The sequence below is a fragment of the Hippoglossus hippoglossus genome, chromosome 17 (assembly GCF_009819705.1).
Source record: "Hippoglossus hippoglossus isolate fHipHip1 chromosome 17, fHipHip1.pri, whole genome shotgun sequence".
Classification (NCBI taxonomy): domain Eukaryota; kingdom Metazoa; phylum Chordata; class Actinopteri; order Pleuronectiformes; family Pleuronectidae; genus Hippoglossus; species Hippoglossus hippoglossus.
In genome coordinates, this window is record NC_047167.1 from 9,762,911 (window position 1) to 9,777,961 (window position 15,051).

Below are 15,051 nucleotides of genomic sequence, written 5' to 3' on the forward strand. Positions count from 1 at the left end.
ACCAAATCATTGGTGCAATGATAGAGAGAAAAAACATTAGGAAACAGGTAAGAGGGAAAAAGGTGGAGCCAGAATTGAAAACAGCTTGAGGATAAAAGGGATTACTAATGTAGTAAGAGGAAAATATGATGTGTGTAAACCACGAGGACTGGAAGGCAGTGTTAGAAATTGTGGTCGGACTCCATCAGGGTTGAATTTGACATGTCTTCCTTTAGCTAGATCGTCTCGCCTTGAGGAATAAGTTGTGTTTGGAGAATAGAATCCAAAGACGGTTACAAAGTACAACAAGAAAACAAATATGAGCAGTATTTTCCCCCATTTTTGTGCGACATCTTGATAAACTTCTAAAGCAGGAGAAGCAGAAATAAAGACTCCATGTCTGTGGTTGTTTTGGTCCAACAGTGGACGGTACACTGAGTGGAGATAAGTGCTGCACATGTATCAATAGTGAAAGTCGCGTCTGTTGCACACGTCTCAAAAACTGTAACGTTCTTACTAGTTTACAGGAAACCACGCCCTCACTGCTTCAGAAAACATGACATGACAACATGATAGCATGTGCAACACCCGGCCTTTTTTCCATCCAAACATGATCTGCAGCTTCAACAGGGCCAGTTAAAACACAGCATGCTTTGCAGAATTTCCTCAGATGAAAAAATATGAACCATATTCCATCTGGGCCATCTTTCTTTTATCCCGAGGACTGCTAAGTGCAAATGAAGGACTGTAAAAGCTTTGGCAAAGGGAGGTGTCTGAGCAGAGTTGAGCTCAGATAAGACCGCTGCAAACCCATGCATATTTAAAAAGCTACAGAGGATTGGTCCTCTCAGATGAACAGCAAATTGTTGATGATACTCTACTCTACATGAAATCAAACATCAACCAATAATTCAATAGGTTAACGAATAAGACGGTAAATTGTTAATACTCTACAAGTTACCTGCTAAACAGTAAGGCATTTATACTGATCAATCTAGACTTGACTAATGAAATATTCTCCCCCTATTGCACGTCTCTCTTCCTCTCCCCTCTCCAGTGACCCATTACAGTTGAGGCAGATGACCAACGAGTCTGGTTCTGCTGGAGGCTTTTTCTCTCCAGTCGCCAAGTGTTTGGTCACTTGGGGGAAACTGTTGGGTTTCTCTATAATATTGTAAGGCCTCCACCATATGATGTGCCTCGAGTAAATGTGTGTTGCCATATGGCATGATACAAATTCAATATACATTTAGTTAGGGCTGAGGGATATGGCCAAAAATGATCCGGATAAAATTGTTTGTGGTTTTGTTTATATATGTTGATATCGATAATATCACAATAAATGGCACGTTATTATAAATGTTAAGGTTAAACGCTGATTTTTGTGAGGATGGTTGTGGTTTTAAACTCTTCATTATGGACAGTAAATGACGAGCACTTTTTAAACAGCAAAACGCTTTACAAAACTGATGTAGACTTGTTATGCGTTATACGTCTTCACTGTGCTTACACAATGCATAAGAGATATATTTCAGCATGCATTTCGATGCATTATTCATCCCTTATTTTTTTAATCTTCTTTATCTCTTGACTGTTTTTTCACTGTTGATCCACTGGTATTTATATCGCAGTATTTTAAAGTTAGTTCTTTGACAGACAGGGAGCCAAAGTCACGATCTGAGGCCTGGACTGATGTGAACCACTCTCTTGGTGGTAGTGAGGACTCCAGCAGCAGTGATCACAAAAAGCTGCAGCTTACAGATCGATTTTTGGAGAGTCCTGTAAACACAGCACTCAACTCCACAGAAGACATGGGCAAGTTTTTCCAAATCCTCCTGAAATACAAGTCCTGTAATCCTCGATACGTCCTTTGTAATTGTGTTAATATGACTGTTAAAGTGAAGGACTAAATCCATGACTACACCATATTTGTATTTGTATGCATCGTTCCTTGCATTATGTATCCCTTATTTTGTTAATCTTCTTTATCTATTTAGAAACATTAAAATCATTGGATCCTTGATATATTTGGGACTTAGTAATAACTGTTGCTGCTGTTTATCGTTTAAATGTACAGTATTCAAACTTGAAGCTACAGTCAACACACAAACAGTTAATGCGAACGTGACATTATTAGGTTACTTGTGACATTTTACATTAGATTACATTTCAGAATTGAGTTAAAAGGACAGACAGTAATAAAAAATGGATATGTCGTTAAACTCACTACATCGTTGTGGTTGGAGCAGTCACCTCAAAACACACCGTTACTCGTGTTGTACTCACGGTGGTTGTGTAGAAAGTGTCGTGTTTGTGTTACATCTGAGTTTTCTAACGTGTGGGTCGTTGACTGGAAATAATAAAAAAAGTTGACTGTCTTCTTAACAAAACAAACATAACGGAACTTTGCGGTCTCACAACTCAACGCTGGATCCCAGTGTACACACAGACACACAATGGCTACTCACCGTTAACACCCTGGTTCGTAACTTTAACCTTAGAAAAACGCTGCGTTTGAGGTTTTTACAGCCACATACCGAGCAGAGCTAACGGCTAACCCCGGGCCATTCACTAACACTGGAAGTTAGCATCGCAGCATTGACGGCAGATAAAGATCAAACCGCTAACCGTTAGCTTTGTGTTAGCAGGAGCTAGGCTAAAGAGCGCTACGTTGGCATAGCGGATAGTTCGCCTTGATCACCATCGGCAGGCCCCCAGCTCCGGAGCCACACGGGGGCTTGTGGAGAAACGTTACCCCTCATCCATGAGCTCATGTGCCGCAGTCAGAGCTGTAAAATGTCTGAACCTGTCCACACATGTACGGTTAATGATGATGTGCAACAACGGCGAGGGGGGGCGAAGTCTGACGAGGTGTTGATTCGGAGGTAACCCCGCGGCGGGTGGACCACCGGCTCGCCACTAAATACAATAAAAGAACGAGATCAAACCACCAGCCGATGTGCGTGATTCTACACGTTACCTCGTCTTCTCCTCTGAGTCCTCGGGTCAGAGACAGCAGCAGCAGCCTCAGTTCAAACCACGGACTCGTCGATAACACGACCGTGTGCTCCCCACTCTCCAAGCCATCTTGATTCAGAAAAAAAAAAAAAGAAAGATCCGTGGAAGTAGCACAGACCCGACTGCCTGCGAGTCTCTCCCCCTGCCTCAGCAGCTACACACACGGCTGGCAGAAAGAGACGGCAGGCCCTCCATCAACACCTCCATCATCACCAGCAGTCACATGAGATATGTCGGTGAGTTACGATGCCCCCCACATCACCCCCTCCTGCTCCAGCTAAAATGAATGCATCTTTTTCTTTTTTTTCCTTCTCTGCTCACCCTCACGTGGTGTCCCTCCTCTCTGCTCGTCAGCTGTTAACATCCCTTCGTATCCGGGTTTGCATTTATACCCAGCAGACACGTCAGCCCTCTCCCCCAACACCAAACTTCTGATTGGACAATGTACAGTGGAGTTTAAAAAAAAAAAATCATTTTAATGACTAATCAGTAGGTGGCACTATCACTGTCACTACATACAGACTAATAGATCTGTTCAGGTCGGGGCCCTGATCATAGGGGAGAATTTTGGGGCCGGTTGGACAATGCAAAGTGGAGTTCAAAACAACTTAATTTTGTCTCTGATCAGTTGGTGGCGCTATCACTGTCACTACATACAGTGTATTGGGCTGTTCAGGTTGGGACTGTGATCATAGGTTTAAATTTTGGTGTCGATTGGACAATGTACAGGGGCGTTAAAAAAAATGTCCTGTTTCACAGGGAATCAGTAGGTGGCCCTATGACCCTGACTTAATATTGACACATAGAGCTGTTCATGCCGGGACACTGATCATGTGACATCATTTTGGGGCCGATTTGACAAAGCCCAGTGGAGTTATGACAACTTCATCTCCTTTGGTGAAGGATCAACCTTCGCTGCACCTCAACGTTTACACGGTTTGAGAAAATAGGTCACAATTCTGACTATGGTCCTATGACTTGTCTGAGCTCATTTGAGCTGTATGTTGTAAAGCAGCCAGCAGCAGTGCATCAAAGTATAAAACATGTCACTTCTTGCCAGCAGGTGGCGCTGTAATGATGAGTCAATATTGACATATGGATCTGTTCGGGGGTGGGACTGTTATCGTGTTAAAGAGTTTTGAGGCTGATTGGAAAATGCACAAAAGTGAACGCTGCTTCTCCATGTTTAGGGTCGACTTCGGGGTCACAGAGCAGACCTGTGTCTGACGGCCTGAGGGGTCTGGATGGTTCATAATGTAGCAGTAGATCACACGTGTATTCTGGCCTTAAACCTTTCAGTGCTTTATGAACCAACAGCACTATTTAAAAGTTAGTTCTTTGACAGACAGGGAGCCAAAGTCTCGATCTGAGGCCTGGACTGACATGATCCACTCTCTTGGCGTTGGTGAGGACTCCAGCAGCAGCGATCACAATAAGCTGCAGCTTACTGATCGATTGTTGTAGAGAGTCCTGTAAACACAGCAGTCAAGTTTGTCCAAATCCTCCTGAAATATAAGTCCTTTAATCCTTTAGTGTGGCTGTTAAAGTCTGAGTCTGAGTCCATGACTACACCAAGATTTCTGGCTTGGATTTAGTGGTTAGTATTTTACTCTCATTAAGTTTAATTGAAACAGTATATTCCAGATCAAAGCACTTTTAGTTTAGAAAAATATGGCAGCAAGTCTTTAATCCATTGAGCTCTTCCCGTCCTGTGTATAGACTCTAGTATCAAACGGTCAATATTTGTCCAAATCAATACAGACCTTGAACAGTGCTGACAGTGTTTGGCTGTGTGTAGTCTTTGGAGAGCTTACTGACATGTTTCTAGTGATCCCCAAGTAAATTATTATTACCCCGTTAATCTGCGTTTCTTTAGGATACATCGCAGGACGATGATGTTTCTCTCTGCAAACCTTTAAACTTTTGGTTAAAGTGATAAACTGGAATCATGGCTGTACACTCACTGCAATGTCCAAAAAAAGAATATGACTTTAACTGGTACTTTGAATTACGATAATGGGAAACCACAGGGTGACACCCATCGAATGAGTCAAATGTTCAAAGTGGGATAGGTTAGAATATTCCTCACATTCAGTACAAACAGCACGGAACATTTTGCCCTTAAATTTTGCCCTGAAAACAGTGATGTATGAAGTCATTTATCCAAGATAAATACTTGGAAAGCACCTTACACTTACAGGGGGGCACATCATTCACCCATTTATCTACACACAGACACACACACACACAAACACACACACACACACACACACACACACACACACACACACACACACACACACACACACAGAGTAGTGTCTCCATGACTTACATTGATTTCCTGCAGATTTACTCAAATCTTAACCATAATTACTACCATAACCCCTACCCTACGCTAACCTTAGCCTAAACTTAACCCAAACCTTAACCTAACCCAAGTCAAAACTTCCAAGACAAAGCCTAAACTTAAACCTAACCTTATCCTTAGCCTAAACTTAACCCAGGCCTTAACCTAGCCCAAACATTAACCTAACCTTATCCTAACCTTAACCCAAACCTAAACATAACCCTTAAAATGTCATGATTTTTGTTATGGGAACTTGCTTTTTGTCCCTGTGATTGTGTAAATAGATTTAAGTCCCCACAACATGAGTAATACCTAGACCACACAGACACACTTACACACACCACATGCAACGTACCACATGATCTCTGCTCCCATTTTCAGACACTTTGATTTGACCCTCCCCCTGTCTATAAGTTTCTCTTATAAATAACACTTTTTCTTTAAAGGGAACTGCAGTATGACATCACTTATATTATTTTAAGGGCAACACTCTGTCAGTCCTCATTAAATACCAGCTGCCAGCTCATGCTCCTGAGCACACATGTACTGTACAGTCAAGCTCGGGTCTGGTTGTGTCCGCCTTTTTAAAGCTGCTCCCTTTTAATCCTATGTTTCATTCTCATTGTGAAACTCAAAGCACTAAAACAAAGAGCAGCATAAAGCGTGTGAGACAGTCACACACCGACACCTTGTTTATCAAGCGTCTAAGAGCAGACTTACGGATTTAAATTGTGATTCTTTACTAAGATGCTTAGTAAACATGTTCCCTGCAGACCTTGTATGTCATCCACGATAACAATTGGGTTTTTAGCCTATCATGTGTCAGCTCACAGGAGATTGTTATATGGCAGCAGATCCATAGTGCTGTCCTTCACACCTGCTCGTGTTACGTGATGATTCAGTTTTCCCCTCGTAATATGCATCTTATTTGTGCCCTGACATTCACAAAGTCTCACATCCTCTCTAAGCAGTTGTAGGGCTGAGAGCCAAGGTAAGAGAGGGTGGCTGTGTGTGTGTGTGTGTGTGTGTGTGTGTGTGTGTGTGTGTGTGTGTGTGTGTGTGTGTGTGTGTGTGTGTGTGTGTGTGTGTGTGTGTGTGTGTGTGTGTGTGTGTGTGTGTGTGTGTGTGTGTGTGTGTGTGTAAAGAGTGTGTCAGAGTAGCATAGCGATCTATTAATATTGAATCAAGCAGGAAATCCCACCCCCCCCGAGACTGTTGGTGAGTTGGCAGCACTTTGGTCTTTGGTGCACAGATCACAGGTTTACAACGCTCTTACAAGAGGGAGTGATCAATGGCCAGAGAAAACAATGCAAAGAGCTGGAATGTACCATTCTCTAAACATGTCTGGGAAACACACCATTATTTATTTGTCTGCCAGTGAGCAGCCATGTTCCTGAAGGGGAAAAGCCCTGTTTGTTTTAAACGTCCACATATTGTTGTGCGGTTGCTTCACTTTACATCCTAAGTCCAACTGCCAACATGAAGCCACATCCATCTTCAGGAGAAGTGACAGTGTGGTTTTCCTGCTTCTGCTTCGTCGTGCCCCAATGCGCTAATTATTTTGGAACTGGCATGGAGTAAGTAACAGATGAGAGCAGTCTTGAGTGACACATCTGTCATGATAATAAAATAGACACTCCATTCAAAACAAACTCCTTCAGCCTGTGCGTACTGCTGATCAGTGCCGCTAGCAGTGATACCATCGCTTCAACCGCTGGAATTAATATTCTATCTTCTTCGAGTCTAGTCAGAACGTTTCCACTGTGCACAAGCGACCTACTCCAGGAACCTAAAGGTACAACAGGTCAGTGGGTGACGGAAACAGTCTTGTGCTTGTATCAATTGAGGCTTTTAAAAAAAAAGCTCAGCAGAGATTGTCAACCTCATGATAAAATCTGGGCTTACTTTAACCTTTAACCCTTATTTTCCTTATGCTGACCTTAATTTAGGTTTTTATTTATTCAAATCTGCAATAAATCCTAAAACACAAATTCCCATAAAAGACCAATAAATGGAGTGAGCCATGCCATTAACGGTGTATCTTTTTGTCAATACTTAACAAACATACTAATAACATCTCTAAACAGACTTGTCCAAGTTCGATCCCTTCATCTTTCTGAGTGAAATTCCAAGATGAGTCGAGCCAATTCCATGGCATGATGAATAATTGATTATTGTATTCTGTGATTCATAGATGAAGTATCTGCTCAGTGGCATAGCTTTCGCTCTAGTGGGCCGGCAACAGGAAATAAACAAGTGATAATGGGAATTTAATAGCTCAGAAGCAGACGAGTGTCTCCATCTGAATTAAAAGCGCTTCCACTTCCACATTTACTTTATTTAAAATACTGTCTTATTTAGCAGTTCCCCAAGCAGAAGAAACCCCCACCTGGCTGCAGGGTTGCATACACAATGCAGTAACACACAATATCACATGTTAACAGGTGTCATGATCCACGATTGACATGATTAACACATAGAACACGTCCAAAACAACATGTAAATCTCAGGAGATGAGCTTGTGTTGAGGTGACGCCCAAAGCAAAGGTCACCTTCAACACAGAGACAGAACCCGTAGGTCATCTCGTTCGCATCTAATCTGTTTATCCGTTTCACAGTTGTCTGTTCTCTCCCATTCCAACACTTCCACCTCATCTCTACTCCCACATGGTTTCATCAAACATAGGTTACATGTTCATTCAAGTCTTCAGCTACAGTAAACACAAGAACGCAAGGCTTCTGGTTAGTTGGTAAATTAATTAAACCTTCATTAGAAAGTTCAACCATTTTTGAAAGGAATGGTTAATCATTCTGGGAAATGTCATGTCTGGGATCTCATGATGCTACCTCCAGGAAATGGTTTACTTTTAGCCTTGCATAAGAACTGCAAACTGGGATTCAGCTGTGTCAAATTTTAACAATACCTGCCAAGGTTATCAGCTTCAGTTTTCCATGTGACAAACAAATCCTCACATTCATCTCCTAGACACGTGCAAAATGGTCTGTATGTTGAGTATTATTAAGTTAAAGTTTGTGGATGTGATCAGACTATAAAATAAAAAAAATTGCAATAGGTATAATATGCACTTTGTACTAATCTAAACCACTGAATTTAAGGTTAAATAGTCTGTGCTAATGTGGGTTACATATGGACATATTATTAAAGGCATCACCTTCCTGGACTTCACCGGGCAGCATATTTTAAGCCTCACTTAAGGTCATAGATTCATCCTTGGCCCACAAATAATTCCTGTTTTGGTTTTCAGCCCGTGTGTATGTGGATACTGTATCTCTACAGATAGACAGGGTGGGAAGGAACACTCCCACCCGAATAGAGAAACGAATATTATGTCTCCATGCTTGAAATTATTTTTGAATGATACAATATGCATCATTAAGAATTTTTAAAAAACTGTTTACATCCCTTTTCTATCAATGTACTGTGCTCTGTGGCTTTCGGTTTGATGCCTAAATATATTAAAAAATATATTAAGAGGAAGTTCTGTAACATTTTGTTTAAGTAATTTCTTGAAGATATAAAATACAAAAATAATGCTGACAAATTGAACATTTTGCCTTAAAGACCTTTGGGTAGAAACAGACACTACCTTGTTTTCAGAACGGCTGAAGGACTAAACGCTCTAACACTCATGCACAGTATTTCATGGGCAAAACCAAAGGCACAGTAGAGTTTTAACAGTGTTGTCTGCAAACATTTGCTAACCAGTTACAAGATGGGTTGCTAATCTACAGGATGTGTTACACTTGAAAAACACCACAAGCTATTCTAACTTATTAAGTTATGGTATAATGGCTACCTGGCTGTCCAGTTATTTCATAAAGGGGTCTGTGAATCAGATTCACTGTGGTGGAAAACAAAGAGATAAAAGGACATACAAAGACTTAAGATATTTTGAGGAATTTGGATCCTTTGTGCAGTTACTAGCATATGTATCTAAACAGCAGGATTTTGTGAAAAACACAATATTATAAATGATATTGAGGGAATCAACCCTCAAAACTGTAAAATGCCCAATACAAGTCCTGTGTATATACAGTATTTACATATTTAATGGTATTTGCACACAATATTTTGGTTTTACAGTCATGCAAATGTTATTCAAACCGGCCTTCAATCTGAGCGACTGAATGTGAAAATCTTTTGAAAACATATATTTTTTTAAAGTCAAGCTCTTCAAAAGCGAATCAATACACTGACATTTTCACTAGTCATACCACACATTCCTTTACAAGGCGTTTAACTCTTGCAGCAAAAGCATGTGCTGATTTTTATGACATTTGCATAATGTCTATGTCTCCAGCTATGACCCCATCACCCACAAAGCACAGCAGCAAACATAAGGTTATGCAGACCACACATTCAACCACAGGAGTTTCCTACGTCAATTTAGAATCAGTGAATGAAAATCCCTCGAAACATCAACCGAGTTCTTCAGAAATTCAAAGTTTGTCCTTTCACTGGGGCGAGAATGGGCACAAGATTGCATGCTGGCAGACACAAGATTGCTTTGACGATTATGGGCTTGATCCGTCATGTGAGAACTCTGGGCCAAAGTAGAGCCTCTGGGAAACCTATAGGCTTAGATCGCTGCAGGCTGCTGCTTAATGAAGTGGCAACAAGGGGAGGTCCCATTAGAGCCGCACAGAGATAGAGCTGTGTGTGACCTCAATAGCAGAGAGAGACACATATAATGTATGGTACAGCAAAGGTTTTTGTAGGCAAAGACAAAAAATATGTGATACAATAAAGCAAAAAAGACTAAGATGAACAAGCAACACAGCAGAACATACTTGGAATATATTGTACTTTTTGAAATATGTTGTAGAAAACAAATGGCAGCATGAACAGCAAAGTCGACAGGAGCTTGTGAGTCAATGTGAGAAACAGTTCTTTTGGCAGGGTCACACAGAAGACTACTCATCTCTCAATGTGTAAATCTATAACCAACTTCTGCTTTCGCGCCTTCATATCTAGACTTTCTGTCTCTGTCAGTCTCATAAACAGTTCTTCACACCTGTGTGTGGTCATGCACGTACTTGGCGTCTAATGTCTCTATGCAGCGTGGCTGGGTGCTGCAGGAGATCAGCAGAGCAGCTGAAGAAGTGCTGCAAAGCTTTTGTATGTGTGTGAGAGGGTTTGCAAACAGGAGGAAGTGGAGCCGCCGCAGAGACACTTTCAAATAGTGTTTAAATATAAAGGCCATTTTCATGGCTCTGTCACCACCAGACATTCAGCTTCACACATGAACTCAATACTGCCATAACTTCTAATTTCAGCATGTGGGTTAGGGTTGTCATAGTGATACGACACAGTCTTGATGGTACTGCAGATGTATTTGAAGATCTTGTGAGCGATATTGGGCCAAGCAAATAGATTATTTTGGTCGTCTGCTTCACCTAAAGCAGATTTAGAGATTGCGTTAGCGAGGCGGCATTAGCTCAGCTTTCTAGAAACTCTTCAATTATGCAAGACTGGAATACATTAGAGATAAAATTAGATTTTCCACCCCTGTCTACTTTGAACGGCATTTGCCGTGTGGATTTTCTGTTAGAATCACCCGTTAATGCAGGATTTATCGAATTTGTGACAGACAAAATGCAGACACACAAAACATAAGAGTTGCGTTTACTCACTGAGGTTGACGGAAATCTCTGACTGTGATCTCGTAGCTCTGAATCAAGCACAGCAGTCTGCAGCCTGAAATGTTGAAGCATACAAACAACTGTATTCCAATGTTAATGGACAAGTGGCTTTTGTACGACCTTCATAAGGGGCTTTGGGTAGAAAAGTCCACCGTCTCTGACACGGTAATGATTAATGTGAGTGCAAGCAGTTTTGACAAGCACAGGCACCAGATCCAAACCCTGAGGGATAAAGTAATATCAGTGGTCATATGGACTTCAGATTCAGATTCAGCAGATAAAGCAGACAGAAACTGTTGCAGGAAACTACCTTATGTCACACAGTAGATTGTGAGTGATACCAACCAAAACCACCAGCCTCTGTGGTGTGCCTGCTGTGCCACAGTGATGACGTGTTTCATTAAAAGTGAAATGGTTTTGCCAGCAAAACATCCCCTGACAGTGCTGTAGTATCGGCTCAAAACCTTTGTAGTCTGAAGCAGTCTTTATGTGGTAAAAGGTTTGAACTGATTTCGAAGAAACAATGTGAGCTAATGTGTTTGCTTCCCATTTATCGGAAATGATTGGATGTTTACGGTCAACCTTTGAAAATCTGCAAAATAAATCTGCAGGAGACTTAAGTTTGTGAATGGGCAGAAAATATTTGACTGTGCGCATAAAAACTGTGAACAAATTTTGAGTGATGAGGTGACCTAACGACTCTGTTAAGTACTAACTAACTGGAGGTGGTACGCTGGAAAGGCTGGTTTTCACTGACAGTATTATTTATGGGTCTAATAAAAGCTTAGACCAAAAGGCTCTCCCTGATAAAGGCTGGTAATTATTATTTTAAATTTATATATTAGCTAATTCGTTGCTATTGATGGTCGCACATGTAGTTTATTTTTTGTTCTAACATTTAGCAGATGTAGTAAATAGTAATATATATGTATAGTAATATATAAAGTGATATAAATCATGTAGTGAAGGAGAATCGTGATAAACACTTTAAACACTATAAGCTTGTTAAAAGCAGAAGTTTCACATCATAGAGACACGCTGGTGACTCCACCAGCTGTAATTGCACTATAACATATAATAAGTAAGTAAATAATAAGTAAGTAAATAATAATACGTTGACTTTACTTAAAAACACATGCAAACTCATAGCCTAAAAATAGGTAAAGTAAACTTAAGATGGTGAGATAGAAATCATTTATTGTGTTTTAACGATGTAAGCACTTAATGTATTTTACTGTGGTCAACTTCAATTTAAAAAAACAATATTGACCAAACACATAGACTTAATATACTATACTAATAAAGTTCAGTTACATAGCTAGATGAGGGTCTACTGAGGTAAGCAGAGGAACTGTATGACTTCACTGGTTCTTCATCATCACTGGCTCTATTCATTCTATTCAAGCATGTTGAAAGGACAGGACCGAACATGCACATAACTTAATAGTGCAAAACGCTCTTAAAGGCAACTTTAAACTATTTGGTAGACGATAAGAATTATGGCCGTGCACCAAGTAATAAATGTGATGAAAAACGTTGCCTCAGAACATTCAAGGAAGCTCAGCTCGGAAATTCCGATAAATCACTTACTTATTAATGAAACCAGGGTGTTGCCTTAACCATACGTGTATACATGGAAACAAGCTCAGTAAATGATTGGTTAGCGCTAATCTCTGACATCAACAGCACAAAGTAACCTGAGCTGTGTCACTTGACTATCATGTGACTGGCCTCTGAGGCGATGGCGGACAACAATACTCGACTAACAGAGAGACCTGAGGGAGCCACAGCTGCCGGGTCACAGGCGACGAGTGAGAACTAGTGGGAGAGTTTAGTTATGGAGGCAAGCTGAGAGAAACTGAGATAACATTATTAACTGAGCCATTTACACCATTCTTATCATCGTAGTAAAATTAGTAATCAAATGAATGCGCATTTCTCCAACCTCAAATATAGCGCAGAAAAGATTTATTGATATATCAATATGGCTTGTTTTATCACGTTAAATTATGAGCATGATAACATCTAAAGTGAGCTTCTGTACAGGCCAAACTGAACAGGCTGTATGGAGGAAAGGACCCAATTCTCCGTTGGATTCACAGGATCCTGGTGTGTTTGGTCATGATTCATCCCCCTTTTAAAAATCCCTTGGTTCTTTGTGATGATCCACTTCAGCGCATCACATTAGTTGAGTAGTGCTTAACCACACAGTGGCTCTTTTATTTCATTTTAACTCTCACAGACTCGCTCAACACACCCACTGCTGCAGAAAACATTAGACCAGCAAACCGAGATACAGCAGCTGATCAAATATTCCAACATTCAGCCTTGAGTGTTTCTGCACTGTACCACAAATAGTAAACCCATGACAAAGAAATGCTTTTATCTAAATGAAGAAAACAGTATGTCTGTGCTGAGCACCTCTTTTCTATCTAGTAAAGCAAATCCTCATTTCGCATGTAACATCCTGACTATAATGACCACCCCCAATGTGAGGAAAATGGAGAGGCTGCATATTCTTTTTATAGCTTTTACAACTTTGTACACGTAACCACTGACTTCTAAGCACTTGGCAGGGGCTCAGGGGGGTAACAAAGCAGCTCCAGCTGCCACATCTTTCAGCAGATGCAGCCAGAGGCAGGATTGGCTACAGGCAGATGTCGTAATCCTGTGTGGATGTGAAACAGGGGAGGGAGAGGACACACATCCAGCAGGCGTCTGCTGCAGGTGGCTTACTGACACTTTGTTATTTCATGTGTTAAAGTGGGAGCTTCGCACCCGGCTCTCTCTCTCACCACACAGAGGTTTCTGCTTTCCTGCCGCCTGTCTGTCAAGTGACGGGTCTTTTTCACTGACTGAATAGTTTCTCTACCGGGAAATAATTTTTCAAATGATGAAAAGATGACATTTTCTCGTCATAAGGAGGAAGTGAGATTGAGGGCAACAATATAGCACAAACGTAAAGCTGGCAGGATGTTGAAGTCATTTCTTACAACCAGTCCACATGTTAAGGACCACACTCAAATTTTTATTGAAATCAAGCCAAATTTCAAGGTTAAGTTATTTAAGGGGAACTGAAATGGCACTAGGGGCATTTCCTTATTCTAACAGTGCCCTTGAGTCATTCCACTGAAGTGGAACAGTCACAACTTGATTCCTTTCAATAAAATTTCTGAGAAATGTTTACGTCCTCAGGGTAAACGAAATCAAACACACAACCCTTATACACACTGTTCCTGTGTGATGCCTCCATGCTTACCTGTAAAAGGGACAGAATTAGAGAAAATGTTTTCAACCTTAATGTTTGCACTCAAATCTGAAAGTTTATAAACCAAAAATTGGTTGTTACTCTGCGAATACGAAGATGGGAATTTGGCATATTAAGTCAATTTAACTAATTTAACTTATTTAGAATTTGTATTATTTAACTTTAAGACATTTCTTTGGTTATTTATCATCATCATCATTACTATATGTCAGCAATTTATGACTCCTCCTGTGAAATTGCTGTTATAGAAACGGAATGATTAACAATATAACACAGGTGTAACCATATATTCCTATTTAGGGAAAAATATGATCTTTATAAATTGTCATTTTATTTGAATAAGTTCTCTCAACAAATCTGTAAATAGTGTTTGCTGTTTTCAACGTGGAAATCCTACTGAGCTCAACGTGTCCTCATTAGGTTTTGAACACTTTTATAAACTTTTATTTTAGCACTCAGGTAAATTTGAAAAACAATTGTATAAAACTGTTACTAAACGTTGTATAACCTGATGTAAGAAATAGTTTGTGTGTATCATTACATATTATTACAGCTATGTTATTTCATCTTATCAAATAATTATTTACCAGTTATGGCTGATAACTGGCTGATATGGTTTCATTGGAAAAGTGGACCAAAACATGAAAACAACGTCTGTATCTGTTTACAAATGTGTTATAATGTGTTGTATGTTCCACACAGTATATGCAGTTATATCACATATCTTTTGGCAGTTCAATTTATCTAGTGTCATCCACAGCAGAGATTACATACC

General features: G+C 40.4%; 1 protein-coding gene across 6 annotated transcripts in view; it reads right to left on the reverse strand.

The window, feature by feature from the left end:
• Positions 1 to 11,371, reverse strand: part of LOC117777872 (CMP-N-acetylneuraminate-beta-1,4-galactoside alpha-2,3-sialyltransferase-like) — a 50,611-nt gene extending 39,240 nt beyond the window's left edge. For 3 of the 6 annotated variants that reach the window (XM_034612922.1, XM_034612921.1, XM_034612917.1), the window contains exon 1: positions 2,960 to 3,329. The gene's annotated coding sequence lies outside the window, so the exon portion shown is untranslated. Of the gene's footprint in view, positions 1 to 2,959; positions 3,330 to 10,999; positions 11,330 to 11,353 lie in introns of those variants that run through there. The other 3 variants (XM_034612920.1, XM_034612918.1, XM_034612919.1) reach the window with 3 other exon arrangements.
• Positions 11,372 to 15,051: the final 3,680 nt, after the last annotated feature.